The sequence below is a fragment of the Onychomys torridus genome, chromosome 22 (assembly GCF_903995425.1).
Source record: "Onychomys torridus chromosome 22, mOncTor1.1, whole genome shotgun sequence".
In the NCBI taxonomy this organism is placed as follows: domain Eukaryota; kingdom Metazoa; phylum Chordata; class Mammalia; order Rodentia; family Cricetidae; genus Onychomys; species Onychomys torridus.
The window spans coordinates 16,759,727-16,774,981 of record NC_050464.1 but is presented as its reverse complement, the minus strand read 5'-3'; positions in this window follow the sequence as shown (position 1 = coordinate 16,774,981).

Here is a 15,255-nt window from a genome sequence, read left to right as displayed (position 1 = left end):
ATCCCCCAGAGGGGGCTGCAGGCACGGCTCAGCAGCAGAGCACTTGCCTACCATGCATGCACAAGGCCTCAGATATAATCCTTAGTCCCTCCAAGTGGGCTCAGTCCCCAGCACTTCAAGGTACTGGAGATTGAGCCCATGGCCTGTGCATGCTGGGTAAGCATTGAACTGCTGAGGCAAAGGTCCTCAGCCTCTGTTTACTTTTTTGAGATAGAGACTTTCAAAGTTTTGCAGGCTGATTTTGAACCTCTAATCCTCCTGCCTCAGCTTCCCATCTGTGAGGATTATGGAAATGTACCACCTTACCTGCCATACTCAGCATTTCTTTCTTGCCCACACGGCTTATTTTTATAGTTGTCCTCTTTGAGATCCAGGATCCCGGAATACGGCCTAGGGAAGCCTTGAATATTCTCTATCTCAGTATTTTTTTGTGTGTGTTTGTGGTTCTGAATTTTTATTTTACTATTTGATTTAAAACTTATTTTTAGCTGGGCACTGGTAAGATCCCCAGCACTCAGGAGGCAGAGGCAGGGAGTTTGAGTTTGAGGCCAGCCTTGTCTACAGATCTCTGAGTTCCAGACAGTCAAGGTCACACAAAGAAACCCTGTCTCAAAACCCTGGCCTGCAACAACACCAACAACAAGACCTATTTTTTTTTTTTAAGATTCATTTATTTATTATGTATACAGCATGTATGACTACAGGCCAGAAGATGGCGCCAGATCTCATTACAAATGCTTGTGAGCCACCATGTGGTTGCTGGGAATTGAACTCAGGATCTCTGGAAGAGCAGTCAGTGCTCTTACCCTCTGAGCTATCTCTCCAGCCCCACAAGACTTATTATTAATTGTGTATGCAGTGGGAAGGGAAGGGAGTCTGTGCCCATGAGTGCAGTTACCCTCAGAGGCCAGAGGCATCAGAGGCCTGGAGCTGGGATTCCAGATGAAGTACTAGGAACTGAACTCAGGTCCTCTACAAGAGCAGTATGTGCTCTAAAACACTGAGCCATCTCTCCAGCCCACAATTTATTTTTAACTATATTAATGTGTGTCTGTGTATGTGCACATGACTGTAGAAGCTAGAAGAGAATATCAGATTCCCTGGAGCTAGAATTATGGAAGGCTGTGAACTACCCGGTGTGTGCGCTGGGAACCAAACTCAGGTCCTCTGCAAGAACAGTATACTTTCTTAACCACGGAGCCATGAGTCCAGCCCAATGCTGGCTTTTTAACTTTTGAGACAGTCATAACTATATAGCCCAAGCTGGACTTGAACCTCGTGCCTCAGCCTCCTGTCACTGGGATAACAAATCTGAGGCATCACACCTGACTCGAAGTAGAAAGATGCCAACCATCCCTTCAGACTGCTTGTAATCTCAGTGTTATTTTACAAGCTGCTGCTAAATGTGTATATTCATTTTACTTACTTAATTAGGAAATAGAATACATGGCCTGGGTTCCAGGATCCTCCCTTAGACCCTTCATTGCATATGTCTGATATTTCTTCATTTTCTGTCTTTTAAGAACATTCATTAATGGATTTAGTGTGTCTGTATGGGCACACTATGGCAAACATGTGGAGACCAGAGGATAACTCTATAGAACTGGTTCTTTCCCCTCGCCATGTGAATTCTGGCGCTTGAACTCAGGTTGTTGGGCTTGGCAGCAGGGACCTTTGTGTGCTGAGCGATCCCGCCAGCACCCTGCTTTTCCTTAAAAGAAAAAACAATTACTTATTTATTTATTTGATAAATGTGGTGATTCATGCCTGTAATCCCAGCACTTGGAAGGGGGAGACAGGAGGATTGCTGTGAGTTCGAAGCCAGCTTGGGCTCCATATTGAGACTGTATTTCAGAAAAATACTCCCTCACCCAGGTGTGGTGGCAAATCCCTATCACCCTAGAACTTGGGAGGTAGAGGCAGGAGGCCTGGGAGTTTGAGACCAGCCTTTGGATACCTGAAGCCCTGTCTCAAAAGAACAAAAATAACAGAGCCAGCGAGATGGCTCATCAGGTAAAGGCGATTGCTGTGCAAGCCTAGAGACCTGAGTTCGATCCCTGGAACCCGCGTGAAAGTGGATGGAGAGGGCCAAGTCCACACAGCTGTCCTGGGACCTGCACAAGTGTGCTGTGGCAACACACACACACACACACACACACACACACACACACACACACACACACAAGATCTCCTGAAAGATGAGCTTTTTAGAGTCCAGGACCAGGTTTGCACTCAACAGGAGATCCTGCCTCCGCTGGCACTCTGGGTCTTTACCGCCACACCAGACTCATCCAGTAACGTTGCCATCCACTGCCGGGTATCACGTGTGACCAGTTTCACCCGGTGTCTGTTTAATGGGACCGTTTTTATTTCTTTCTTCCCTTCTACGAATATTTCATATAATTTTAAAAGTTAATTAACTTCCTCATTTTTGGCTTTTCTGAGTCAGTGCCTCAAGTAGCCCAGGCTGACCTGGAACTTGCTAGTTGAGTTTGGCCCTTCTAATTGCTGGGGTTCTGGGTGTGCGCCACCATGCCTAGCTTTCTTAGAAGTGTGAATTGGCATTGTAGCATATAGGAAGAGGTGTTTCTAGTTCCCCATTTAGTTATGTGTCCAATGACTTGTTTAAAAATCACTTGTTAAACTTTTATTTACTTTACATATATGGATGTTTAGTCTGTGTGTATGTCAGTACGCTACATATGTGTCTGGTACCCAAGGAGGCTAGTAGAAGGTGGCAGATCCCCTGGGACTGGAGTTACAGGCAGTTGTGACCCAGCATGTGGGTACTGGGAACCAAATCTGGGTCTTCTTAACTGCCGGGACATCTCCCAGCCCCACTCAGTTTTTTAAAAAAGGTTTATTTATTCTTATTATTTTAATAATGTGTATGTGGGTATGTCTGTATGTGTGAGGGTATGCGCATATAAGGACAGTTGTCCTTGGAGGCCAAAGGTATTGGATCCCCTGGAGCTAGAGTTGTAGGTGTTTATGGGCTTCCAGATGTGGGAGCTGGGGACTGAACTCAGGTCCTTTACAGGAGCATTATGTGTCCTTAGCTGCTGAACCGTCTCTCTAGCCCTTTCAATTGCTTATTTTTGTCTCCATGCTGTAGCCTCTCCTTTTTAATCCCTATTAAATGTTTTACTTTCTTTTCAGTGCTGGAGCTAAAACCCAGGACCTTGTGCACACTAGGCAGGTGCTCTACTGCTGAGCGTATCCCCAGCCTTTCACTGGGGAATTCTAGACAGATGCTTTACAGCTGAGCAACACCCCAGCCCCTCACTGGGGGATTCTAGGCAGGGGCTCTACCACTGAGCCACACCCCAGCCCCTCAGTAGGGGGTTCCAGGCAGATGCCCTACCACTGAGCCACACCCCAGCCCCTCAGTAGGGGGTTCCAGGCAGGTGCTCTGCTACTGAGCCCTAATGAAGTCTCTCAGTGGGAGATTCGAAGAAAGTGGTCTACCACTGAGCCACACCTACAGTCCCACTTCATGCCTCTGTATTAAGTTGGACCCCCACCGCCTGATGCAAAGCCTCTTTAGGAACTGGCTCTGACCCATCCATCTAAGTACCCTCTTTACCTTCCCCTCTTCTGTCTTATCCCCAGCCTTTCTCCGAACACCTGTTCTAGAGACACTGTCCCTTCCTTCCCAGCTCCCACACTCAGGGAGTCCATCCACACTCTGAGCATCATTTCTTGTACCCTAAGGGCCTATCTAAAGTATGCTGTGGAGAGGACACACCCTGTGGATTTGACTTGGTGTTGGTAACTGGTCACCCATCTCTGGTGAGTTGTGACAGCTCTGGGTCTCTGTCTGCCACCCAGGACTATGAGGCCCTCCAGGGCAGGAAGCCGATCTCTGCATCTCTCAAACCTAGCACACAGTAGGTCAATATTTATGGACTGAATGAAGAGTCATGTCCCGGATCCATGAGTTTCTGCTACCCTCTGTACCTACTTTGTGCACAACTGTGTGCCAGGATTTGAAGAACTGACCAGAAGTGGGAAGACAAGTCCATGGTGGGGCTTGACATTGACCTAGGTTACTGAGCAGCAGGTCCTTCCTACCATACCTCAATCTTCAGACTTTAGCATCATTCTAGTCTATAGCTAAGAAGGAGGAATTCTCAGAGAGAGAAGGTAATTTTCCCAGGGTCACATAGCTGCTCTTCCCAGAGCTAGAATTTATACACCAGCCTGTGGAACACCTGAGTTCACCCACCAGAGAGTCTCAGCTTCAGCCTCTTCACAGCCAGCCTGAGAGGTGTGTTCAAGCGAACACCCAGGGCTTCCCCTGGCTCCCCTGATCTCTGTGGCTTTGCGTGTGACTTTTCATTGAGAACCACACTGCTCCCAGACCCAGCCTCTTTGGGTGTTTCTCTTCTAAGTAAAAGAGCAATAAAAGACTTGTAATTGGAAGACAAAGGCGTCTGCCTGCCCAGCCCGCCCTAAGGAGCGGACTGCCGGTAACTTGGGTGTGATCTCATCCAGTGATTCAGACTACAAAATTACAGCCTTCCGTGTACAGGTGTGTGCAAGCCGCCGGGCGGCTGGAGAGTGAGCCAACACACATTTAATACAAGCAGTAAAAGCCAGCCCTGTGGTGGGAAGCTGCAATCACACACAGCCCTCCTCTCCTGCCCAGCCTGCCCACCCCAGGGAGACATTGCTGGAATGCACAGTGCTCTACAGTTTGCACGGTGGCACGCCCTGTGGATTGGACTTGACATTGGTAACTGGTCACCCATCTCTGGGTCTCTGTCTGCTACCTCTCCAGGGCAGGGAGCCAACCTCTGCATCTTTCAAACCTAGCACACAGTAGGTCAATATCTATGGAATTCCTGGGGCATGCCAGGCTTGGGGAAGGTGTGGGACTTCTCACTTTCACATGGCAGCTGCATGTTATAGCTGGATGAAAGGGTGGCTGGATGAGGGTCCTACCCTAAGGTTAGCAGAACAGGTCACTGCCCAGGATGGAAGGCCTAAGAGGTGTCTGCCATCTTTGTCGGTATCAGGAAAGCCTTCTTGAACGAGGCAGGATACAGAATTGTGCCTTTTGTCGGAAGGTTTATTTGTATTCTTTTTAGTCATGTGTATGTGTGTCTATATGTGGTATGTGTAAGTGAACGCAGGTGCTCACACAGGTTGGAAGCCTCTGACACATGGGAGTTGCAGTTACAGATGTGGAGCTGCCAGATGTGGGTGCTGGGAATTGGATTCTGGGTTTTTGCAAGAGCAGTACAGTTCCTAAGAGCTAAGACATTTCTCTAGCTCCTGGATGACTCTTTCTATTCCCTTTGAGTTGTTGCTGAGAGGGAGTGCAGGGACAGGTGCTAGATCCTCACAGAAAGCCAGAGCTGCCTAGATTGTAGGGGGTGAGGTGGGGGACCTCTCAGCCACTGGCCAAGGTATTAACTAGGGGATGCTTGGGCTTGGAAGCCAGCTCTGGTAGCTTGGGTTGAGCCTCCTTTCATGGCCTCTGTCCCCACCCCCCACCCCCCACACCATATCCAAGTGTCTTCTCTTTAGGCAGAACCCCTAAGTAAGATGCTCAGGATTGAACTTGAAAATGTTTGAGGCCCTGAGCTCCCAAGAGATCTAATGTTGACCCAAGACTGTGACCACAAGCCTTCCCAGCCTGCAGATGCTCATTGCCTCTCCAAGCCCTGGCCCCAAGACTGTATATTTTCTTGTTTTTAATGACTTACCTGTTCCATAGTTCCCCATTGCCCTCTGGCCCTCATTGAGGAGTAAGTTCCCATGAGTCTAAGATGGCATTTAGGGATAAACAGACCACCAGATACATACCAGAAGTGCATTTGTGCTTATTGACATGGCGGGTCACCAATTTTAATATCACTATAGAAGCCTGAATATGTAATATGCTGCCATGGTCAGACTCCACATCGCTATTAACACACAGACACATCTACTGAAATCCCATTTCTGCCTGTCCACCGCTCCCTAGGGAAACAGTTAATTAGTTTCCTGTGTTTCCTTCCAGGATTTCGTTATGCAAATGAATAAAGCAAGATCTATTTGCATACATGGTTATTGTTTTGTTCCTCCTACCAAATACTGTGTCTGGGAATCCATTGGGCATTGATACCGACAGAGGTTCTTCCTCCATCCCCTCCCCCTCCTCCTCCCCTCCTCCTCCCTCCTCCTTTCCCTCCCCCTTTTCCTTCCCCCTGACTCCTCCCTCTCCTCCTCCTTCCCTTCTCCCTCCTCCTCCCCTCCTCCTTCCCCCTCCCTCCTCCTCTCCCTCCTCCTCCCCTCGTCCCAGACAGCTGCATACTACTCCACAAAGCAGCTGGAGCACACTCCAGTTCAACCGTTTCACGCACATTTCTAAAACAACTGGGTGGTTGCCAGGTTTTTGTGTTGGCATGACTTGCAGCCTCAATGAATAAGCGTGTTCCGACATCACTTCTCACACGCTCGGGGGATGTCTCTGGAGCAGATTCCCAGCAGTGGGATCACCAGGTCATGGAGTGAACACGTCTGTAACTCTGATAAGAATTACCAAATCGTTTTTCATCCAGGATGGTTGTACTCATTTGCATTTCACCAGCAACATGGGAGAGTGTCTCCTTCCCCATGCCACAGCCTGTGTTGTCATGGTTTGGTTTTTTTTTTTTTTGTTGTTGTTGTTTTGGAATTATGCCTGATAGGTGAGAAATGGTTTTTCTGAGACAGTTTTAACTAGTCTTTCACTGCTTCAGGGTTTGTTTGTTTGTTTGCTTAGGACCTTGTGCCTATGAGGCAGGGGTCACACCCCATCCCCTCACTGGGGGATTCTAGGCAGGTGCTCTACCACTGAGTCACACCCCAGCCCCTCACTGGGGATTCTAGGCAGGTGCTCTACCACTGAGCCACACCCCAGCCCCTCACTGGGGGATTCTAGGCAGGGGCTCTGCCACTGAGCCACACCCCAGACCCTCACTGGGGGATTCTAGGCAGGGGCTCTACCACTGATCCTCATCCCCAGATCCTTATCTTTTTCTCAGCATGAGTGAGTTTGAGTAGTCACATATTTAATCCCTCCTTACATTTCTTTTCCTTGGAATGTCATGGCCAATTTTTTTTTTTTTTGCCCACCCATTTTTCTTTTCTCCCTTCCTTCCTTCCTTCCTTCCTTCCTTCCTTCCTTTCTTTTCTTTTTTGAAACAGAGTTTCTCTGTGTAGCCACAGCTGTCCTAAAACTCACTCTGTAGACCAGGCTGGCCTCAAACTCACAAAGATCTGCCTGCCTCTGCCTCCCGAGTGCTGGGATTAAAGGCATGTGTCACCACTGCCTGGCAGCTACTCATTTTTCTATTAGATTAGTGGTCTTTTATTTTAAAAAAATATCTCTATATATATTATTTGTGTGTGTGTGTGTGCCCTTGGAAGCCAGAAGAGTTATGCTAGAATTATGCATAGTGGTGAGCTGCCTGATGTGGATGCTGGGAACAGAACCATACTCCTTAAAAAGAGTAGCAAGCATTCCTAACTGTTAACCATCTCTCCAACTGTGTCCTAGGGTTTCTATTGTTTCAATAAACACCATGACTAAAATCTGGTTGAGGAGAAAAGGTTTATCTTACACATCCCAACCACAGTCCAGTCCTGAGGGAACTTGAGGCAGAAATCTGGAGGCAAGAACTGATGCAGGGGTCCTTGGAGGGGTGCTACTAACTGGCCTGCTTTCTTATCAACTCAGGACCACTCATCCAGGGGTGGCACCGCTTCCAGGGAACAGAGCCCACCCATATCAATTATCAATGGAGAAAATGCCTCACAGACATGTCCTTAGGCCAATCTGGTGGGAGTCCGACTCTCAACTGAGGTGCCTTCTTCCCAAATGGCTCTAACTGGTGTCAAACTGACGCAGAACTAGCCAGCACACACCCATGGTCTTTTCTTCTTGTCCCCTAAAAACTCGTTTTGTTTGTTTGTTTGTTTGTTTGTTTTTTCTGAGACAGGGTTTCTTTGTGTAATTTTGGTACCTTTCCAGGAACTCACTCTGTAGCCCAGGCTGGCCTCGAACTCACAGAGATCCACCTGCCTCTGCCTCCTGCGTGCTGGGACTAAAGGCATGCGCCACCACCCCTGGCCCAGAAACTCTTTATATATGAGAGAGAAGAGATCTCAGCTGTGATAAGAGTTGTGAGGATTTTGTCCTCTGACTCTGCTCACCTGCTCTTTGTCACATAAAAGATTTACTGTTGTTATTACCCTTATTATCTTAATTGCTCATCTCTTCTGGCTTTTGAGTTCTGAATCTTCATTGGACAACTCTTCCCTTGCTGTTGTTATAAAGGGATTCATTCATGTTTTCTTTTCATCCTTCTATGGTTTTAACTTTTACCTCTGAATCACCGATCCAGTAGCAATTGGTCGTAGTCTTCTGGAGGAGAAACCAGCGCAGCTTCTGGTTTTTGTTTTTGTTTTTTTCTTTTGACACAGGATCTCACTCTGTAACCCATGTTTACCTCAAACTCAAGGCAATCCTCCTACCTTAGCTTCCTGAGTGGTAGGACTGTATACTAAATTTTAAAAACACTCTGTGTTTTTATGTGTGTGTGCGCGCACCCACATGCGCATGCATCCATGTGTATACATGAATACGGGCATGTGCTTACCATGGCATACATGTGGAGATCCGTGAACTCTTCTACCTTGTTTGAGGCCATTGTTCATTTTGTTTTCCAACTTTACACAAACTAGAGTCACCTGGGATCAGGGAAGGGGACCCTTATTTGAGGAATTGCCACTGTCAGGTTGGCCGTGGGCAAGCCTGTGGGAGGTTTTTGTGATTGATGATTAATGTGGGACGACCTAGCTCACTGCAGGCAGTACTGCCTTGGGCAGGTGGTCCTTGGTATAAGAAAGCAGGTTGAGCAAGCTGGGTAAGTAGCATCCCCACCCCCACCCCCTGCAGTTTCTGTTTCAGTTCCTGCCTACAGGTTCCTGCCCTGACTTCCCTCAAGGATGGGCTGTGAGCTGAAATAAACCCTTTCCACCCCAAGTTGGTTTTGGTCAGGCGCTTTATCACAGTAACAGAATGCTAACTAGCAAGGCAGTCTCCAAGCAAAGCATGGAGCAGGCTAGCCTGGCCACAGCCTTCCAGGATTCTCCTGTCTTTACATCCTATCTCCCATAGGAAACTGGGATTCTAGACGTTGCTACCTTTCCATATTGACATGGGCCCTGGAGATTCAAATTTAGGTCTTCGTGCATGTACAGCAAGCAAGAGCCATCCCTTCAGCGCGATCATGTTAGGTTTTGTTTGTCTGACCCAAGATCTTACGATGGAGTCCATGCTGGCCTCAAACGTGAAATCTTCCTACTTTCAACCTCCCAAGTGCTGGAACCTCAGGTGTGCACAGCCATGTGGAGATAAACTCAAAGCTCTGAAGAGTTTCTGAAATTGTCCGGAACTCTCATCCTCCCTCACCGGCCCACCTCTCCCAAGCCAAGAGTCACTGGGTCACCAGGTTGGTTGCAACCCAAACACCACTAACGGGTAGTGAGTGAGTTGTCCCTTACTCTGGGAAGCCTTCCGGGACCTCTCCTTGCCCTCCGGGCAGGACTGATCACTTGTTCAACAGTCAGTCATTAAGTTACCGAGCTGCGTCATCCCTGGGTGACTGTCTTGGGCTTGGCTCTGCCTCCTCATGAATCAGTCAACACGCTTCTTACTCATTTATAGGGCAGTAATCTGGCTACAGCCGGGGGTGCCATGTGAAAAGTGTTTGATTCTTGTAAAGTGTCAATCAATCAATCTTCAGATATGTTCTGGGTGTGCATGTATGCACGTGCGTGTTTATGTGAGTGCAAGTGTACATGCCTATGGGGTGTATGTGTGTGTGTGTATGTGTGTGTGTATGGTCTGTGTGTATGTGTGTAGTGTATGTGTGTGGTGTGTGTGTATGTGTGCATGTGTGTGTATGATGTGTATGTATGTGTGTGTGGTGTGTGTGTATGGTATGTGTGTATGTGTGTGTGCGTGTGTGCATGTGTGTGTGTGGTATGCATGTATGGTATCTGTGTATGGTGTGTGTGGTGTGTGTGTATGGTATGTGTGTATGGTGTGTGTGGTGTGTGTGTGTGTATGGTATGCATGTGTGTTATGTGTGTATATGCTGTTTGTATGCATGTGCATGGTATGTGTGTGTGTGGGGGGGGGGGGTATGTGGAGGCCAGAGTTCAAGCTTGGGTGTCGTTTGTCAGGACAAAGTCTGCCCTGTTTTTGACAGAGGGTCTCTTACTAGCCTGGAACTCACCTATTAGTCTGGGTGGCCAACAAGCCCCAGGGATCTGCCTGTCTCCATTTCCCCAGTACTAGGATTACAAGCACATACCCATGTTAAAAAAAAAAATTATGTGGATTCTGGGAACTAAACTCAGGCTTTCAAACTTTCAAGGCAAGCTCTTTACTTACTGAGCAATCACACACACCCTTTTTATTTTTTAGTTATTTTTTTATTTTTTTATTTTTTTTTGAGACAGGGTATCATATAGCCTAGACTGGCCCTGAACTTGCTATGTAGTCAAGGATGGCCTTGAACTCCTGATCTCCTGCATCCACCTCCTGAGTGCTGGAATTACAGGCTGCTCCATGATGCTCAGTGTATGTGGTGCTGGGTTGGAAACCCTAGCATCTTTCAGGCTTGTCAAGCCCTCTACCTACTGAGCCCCAGCCCCAGCCCTCCGTAGACATTTTCTGAGTAGTTTTGTGGAATGTGGTTCTAAGTCTCCTCTCTCTGCTCTGCTGTCCCTCTTCTTTGGGCCTTGAAGATGTGGGACTGCAAGACAAGCCTGCCCACTGCATCTCAGAGGACTGAGTTCTGAACTAAGCGTGTCTGAAAAGCAGTGAAATCTTCTCTCACGTCCAGCGGAGTTGCTCTGTGGGGGAAGACGCTCTCTGTAGACTCCATGGGGACCTTACCATGCCCAGATGCAGTGACTGGCAGGAAGGAAGGCCAGGGCACCAGCGGCAGAAGCCATTTCATCTGCGGTCACAGCCGTGAGGAGACGGGTTAAGAGGTCTTGAGAGGTAATAAGTTCCCTGTCACAGGAAGGGTGTGCAAGACTAGAATGTGGGGCTTCTTTTTGAAGGAATCTGAGTATTATTTCCTCCTCCTTCCTTTCTTCCTCTTCTCTCCCCCATCTTGAGACACTGTCTCAAGCATCCCAGGCTGGCCTTAAATTTGCTGTATAGCCCAGAATGACTTTGAATTCATGATCTTGCTGCCTCTGACTCTCCAGGTCTGGGGTTCAGACTGTTCCACATGGCCAGCTCTTACTTTTGAGTCAGGGTCTCCTTATGTCGCCCAGTCTGACCTGCTTCCACTTCTCCCGAGTGCTGGAATTGCAGGCCTGTGCCATCACACCCCTATCCGTTACCTTATTTGTCCTTTGAGAGCTTGAGGCAGAGCTGAGGGTCAACCCCAAGGGGTCTGACTCAGGCCGTGTAACACAGACAACAAGCAGATTAAAGGTGCAGACACTGGAGCCCTTGGGACCTGGGTTTGACTCCTGGGTCTGCTGCAGGAACAAGCTTTGTGTCCTGGGGCAGGTTACTCAGCCCCTCTGAGTCCCAGCCCATCTACACTGCCCTTACTGGCTTGTGGCTGAGATTAAATGAGATGGTGGGTGTAAGACTGGAGTCTAGCCTGCTCTACGTGCTCCATAAATGGAGCTGCTGCTGGCACCCAGAACTGACAGCCAGTGGTTGACCCACCTCAGAGTTTTATATATAAATATATAAATATAAATATAAATATAAATATATATATATATATATAATGTGTATGCATGCATGTATGTATATACACATATATGTGTGTGTATGTGTGTGTGTGTGTATATATATACACATACATACATGTGTGTGTTTGTGTAAGCACCTATGTGGGGGGTAGATGCATAAACTTGTATATGTGGGTGCATGCGTGTACCTGTATGCCTGTGTAGGTCAGAGGACAGCCTGAGCTGTTCCTCAAGTGCCTTCTACTAATGAAGCAATGCCTTTCATTAGTCTTAAACTTAACAAAGTGGGCTAGGCTAGCTGGCCAGGGTGCTACAGGGACCCCCCTGTCTCCCCTTTCTATTCCCAGTCGCTGGGGTTACAAGCACACACCACTACACCTGTTGTTTGTGTATTTTTTTCTTTTCCTCTTTTACTTGGTTTCTGGGATCCAAACTCAGGCCCTCATGCTTGTGAGGCAAGCACTTTACCCGCGAGCTGAGCCGTCTCCCCATCCCTGCCTTCCTCTGCTCTCCTCAGGGGCATAACTACTCCCCTCTCTCCACGTCCCCTGCCCCTACCCCATTAGAGCCAGATTGTAAAGTCTCCCGGGGAGGGGAGCTGGTGACAACTTTAGTGGCAACATTTGGGTGAAAAATTCATGACCATCAGTTACTCAAGGAAGACGGTGGAGAAATGAGCCATTAGCGCGGCTCAAGAGCGAGCCTGTGTCTGGCTGTGAGTCCACAAATCTCTTTTATGGGACCAGATCTATAGGCTAATAGGAGCTCATCACAGACTCAAGAGAAAGTATGCAACAGCACAACGCTCTTTTCCCACCTCTCGGCCGCACCAGGACCCTTCTGGAAAATGACTACCATGGTGTGTCAGTGTCCAGGAGTCAGAGAGGGCCAGGAAGGCTGAGGGTGAGAACTGGGGTAATTCAGAGCCAGGTGGGTGGTATAGACCTATAATTCCAGCATTCAGCAGGCCAAGGCAGGAAGGTAGCAAGTTCAAAGCTACCCTAGGTACATAAAGATACTCTGTTTCACTGACCTCCAAATACATATATATAGGCACACACATATATGTGCATACATGTGATCACATACTCATGCATGCATACATACATGTGTATACACATATACATTAATATATCCACCCATCCATATGTGTGTGTATATACATGTTTGTATGAATGACTCTATGAACACATGTACGCATGTATATATGTGTGTGTGCAAGAGTCCTGTCCAGAACCTGGGACTTAAAAACCCATAAGGCAGTTGAGTTGTATGAGTTGTATGAATTAGTTTTTCTCTCTTTCTTTCCTTCTTCCTTCCTTCCTTCCTTCCTTCCTTCCTTCCTTCCTTCCTTTCTTTCTTTCTTTCTTTCTTTCTTTCTTTCTTTCTTTCTTTCTTTCTTTTTGAGACAGGATTTCTCTGTGTCACCCTGACTGTCCTGGAGCTCACTCTGTAGACCAGGCTGGCCTCGAACTCAGAGACCTGCCTGCCTCTGCCTCCTGAGTGCTGGGATCAAAGGTGTGCATCACCACGCCCAGCTCTTGTATGAAAAACTTTCAAGTCACTGTGCCTAAACACCTGAGAGAAACCACTGACGGGGGTTTTCTCTTTTGTTGTGATAAAACACTGTTGTGGGATATTTGTACACTGTGTGAAGGTATATTGCTGTAATTGGTGTAATAAAAAGCTGAGCAGCCAATAGCTAGGCAAGAGGTATAGGCTGGATCTCCAAGGGGCAGTTGAGAACCAGGAGACACAGAAAGGAAACCATGAGGTGAGGAGAGTTAACACCACGTGATAGAATGTAGATGAACATAAATGGGTTCATTGAAGTGGTAAGAGCTAGTTAGGAACAAGCCTAAGCTATCAGCCAAACTTTTGTAATTAATAAGAAGTCTCCATGTTATTATTTGTGAGCTGGTGGTTCAAAGGAAAGTCTGACTACAATACACCGTGACCAAAAGCAACTTGGGGAAGAGAGGGTTTATTTTAGCTTATAGCTGTACTACAGCGTGAGGGGAAGCTGGGACAAAAACTCAGGGCAGGAACCTGGAGGCAGGAACTGATGCAGAGGCCATAGTGAGGTGCTGCTTACTGGCTTGCTCCCCATGGCTTGCTCAGCCTGCTTTCCTAGACACCTAAACCCACCTGCCCAGTGGTGGGAACTTTCCTAGTGAGCTGGGCCCTACCATATTAATCATGGATCAAGAAAATGCCTGTCAGCCGAGCAGTGGTGACATACACCTTTAAATTAATCCCAGCATGCAGGAGGCAGAGGCAGGCAGATCTCTGTGAGTTCGAGGCCAGCGTGGGCTACAGAGTGAGTTTCAGGAATGGCACCAAAGCTACACAGAGAAACCTTGTCTCAAAGGAAAAAAAAAAAAAAAAAAAAGCCTGTCATTGGGTGGTGGTGGCACATGTCCTTAATCCCAGAGCTTGGGAGGCAGAGGCAGGTGAGTTCTGGAACTCTATGAGTTCAAGGCCAGCCTAGTCTACAGAGGGAGTTCTAGGACAGCCAGAACTACATAGAGAAACCCTGTCAAGAAAAAGTTCAGGTCTCTCTTCCGAGATGAACTTAGCCTGTGTCTAGCTGACAAAACAGAATTGATCAGCACAAAGTATTTGTTTTGGCTCACGCTTTGAAAGGAGACATCCGTTGTTGGGGGGAATGGATGGAGGTAGCCGCATGAAACAACCTGCTCATATCTAGGTGGGACAAGGGCCGTGGAAAACTCCTATAGGAAGCAGATCCAAGCCATAATCCTCCATTTCACCACCCATCCCTAGAGAGCTACTTCCTCCCCCCGACAGCGCCCCCTTCTGGAGAGGAGAAATTGGCTCCCCAGAGCCTGCCAGGGACATTTCCCATTTAGACCGTAACAGCAATCAACACTGATGGATGGGGTGAGCTCCATAAATAATAGCTAGCCATGAGTCAGCCTGCCCTAATTGTTGTGTGGCCCCAGGGCTGCTTGCCTGATAATTGGATGTCTGAGTTCCTAGTAGGCAAAGCAAAGAAACCTCATTGGTCTTTGTGTCTAAGGATTCAGGAGGGGGAGGCTGTGGCCGAGGAAGTTGAGAGGTTCCAGGGACTTAATCCAGGGAGAGGGGCCTTTGCGGCATCCCGATAGGTGGGCACTAGGGCAGATGGAGGACAGTGTTCTAGATGATACCCAAGTCAAATGATGAATGCCAGCAAGGCAAACCAAAATGAATTCTTTCTTCCTTCCTTCCTTCCTTCCTTCCTTCCTTCCTTCCTTCCTTCCTTTCTCCCTCCTTCCTTCCTTTCTTTTCAAGACAGGGTTTCTCTGTGTAGTTTTGGTGCCTGTCCTGGAATTCACTCTGTAGACCAGGCTGGCCTCGAACTCACAGAGATCCACCTGGCTCTGCCTCCCGAGTGCTGGGATTAAAGGCGTGTGCCACCACCGCCGGGCCCAAAATGATTTCTTAATAAACCTATAGACAGTCTCCAAGTCTCTGAAAGGACTT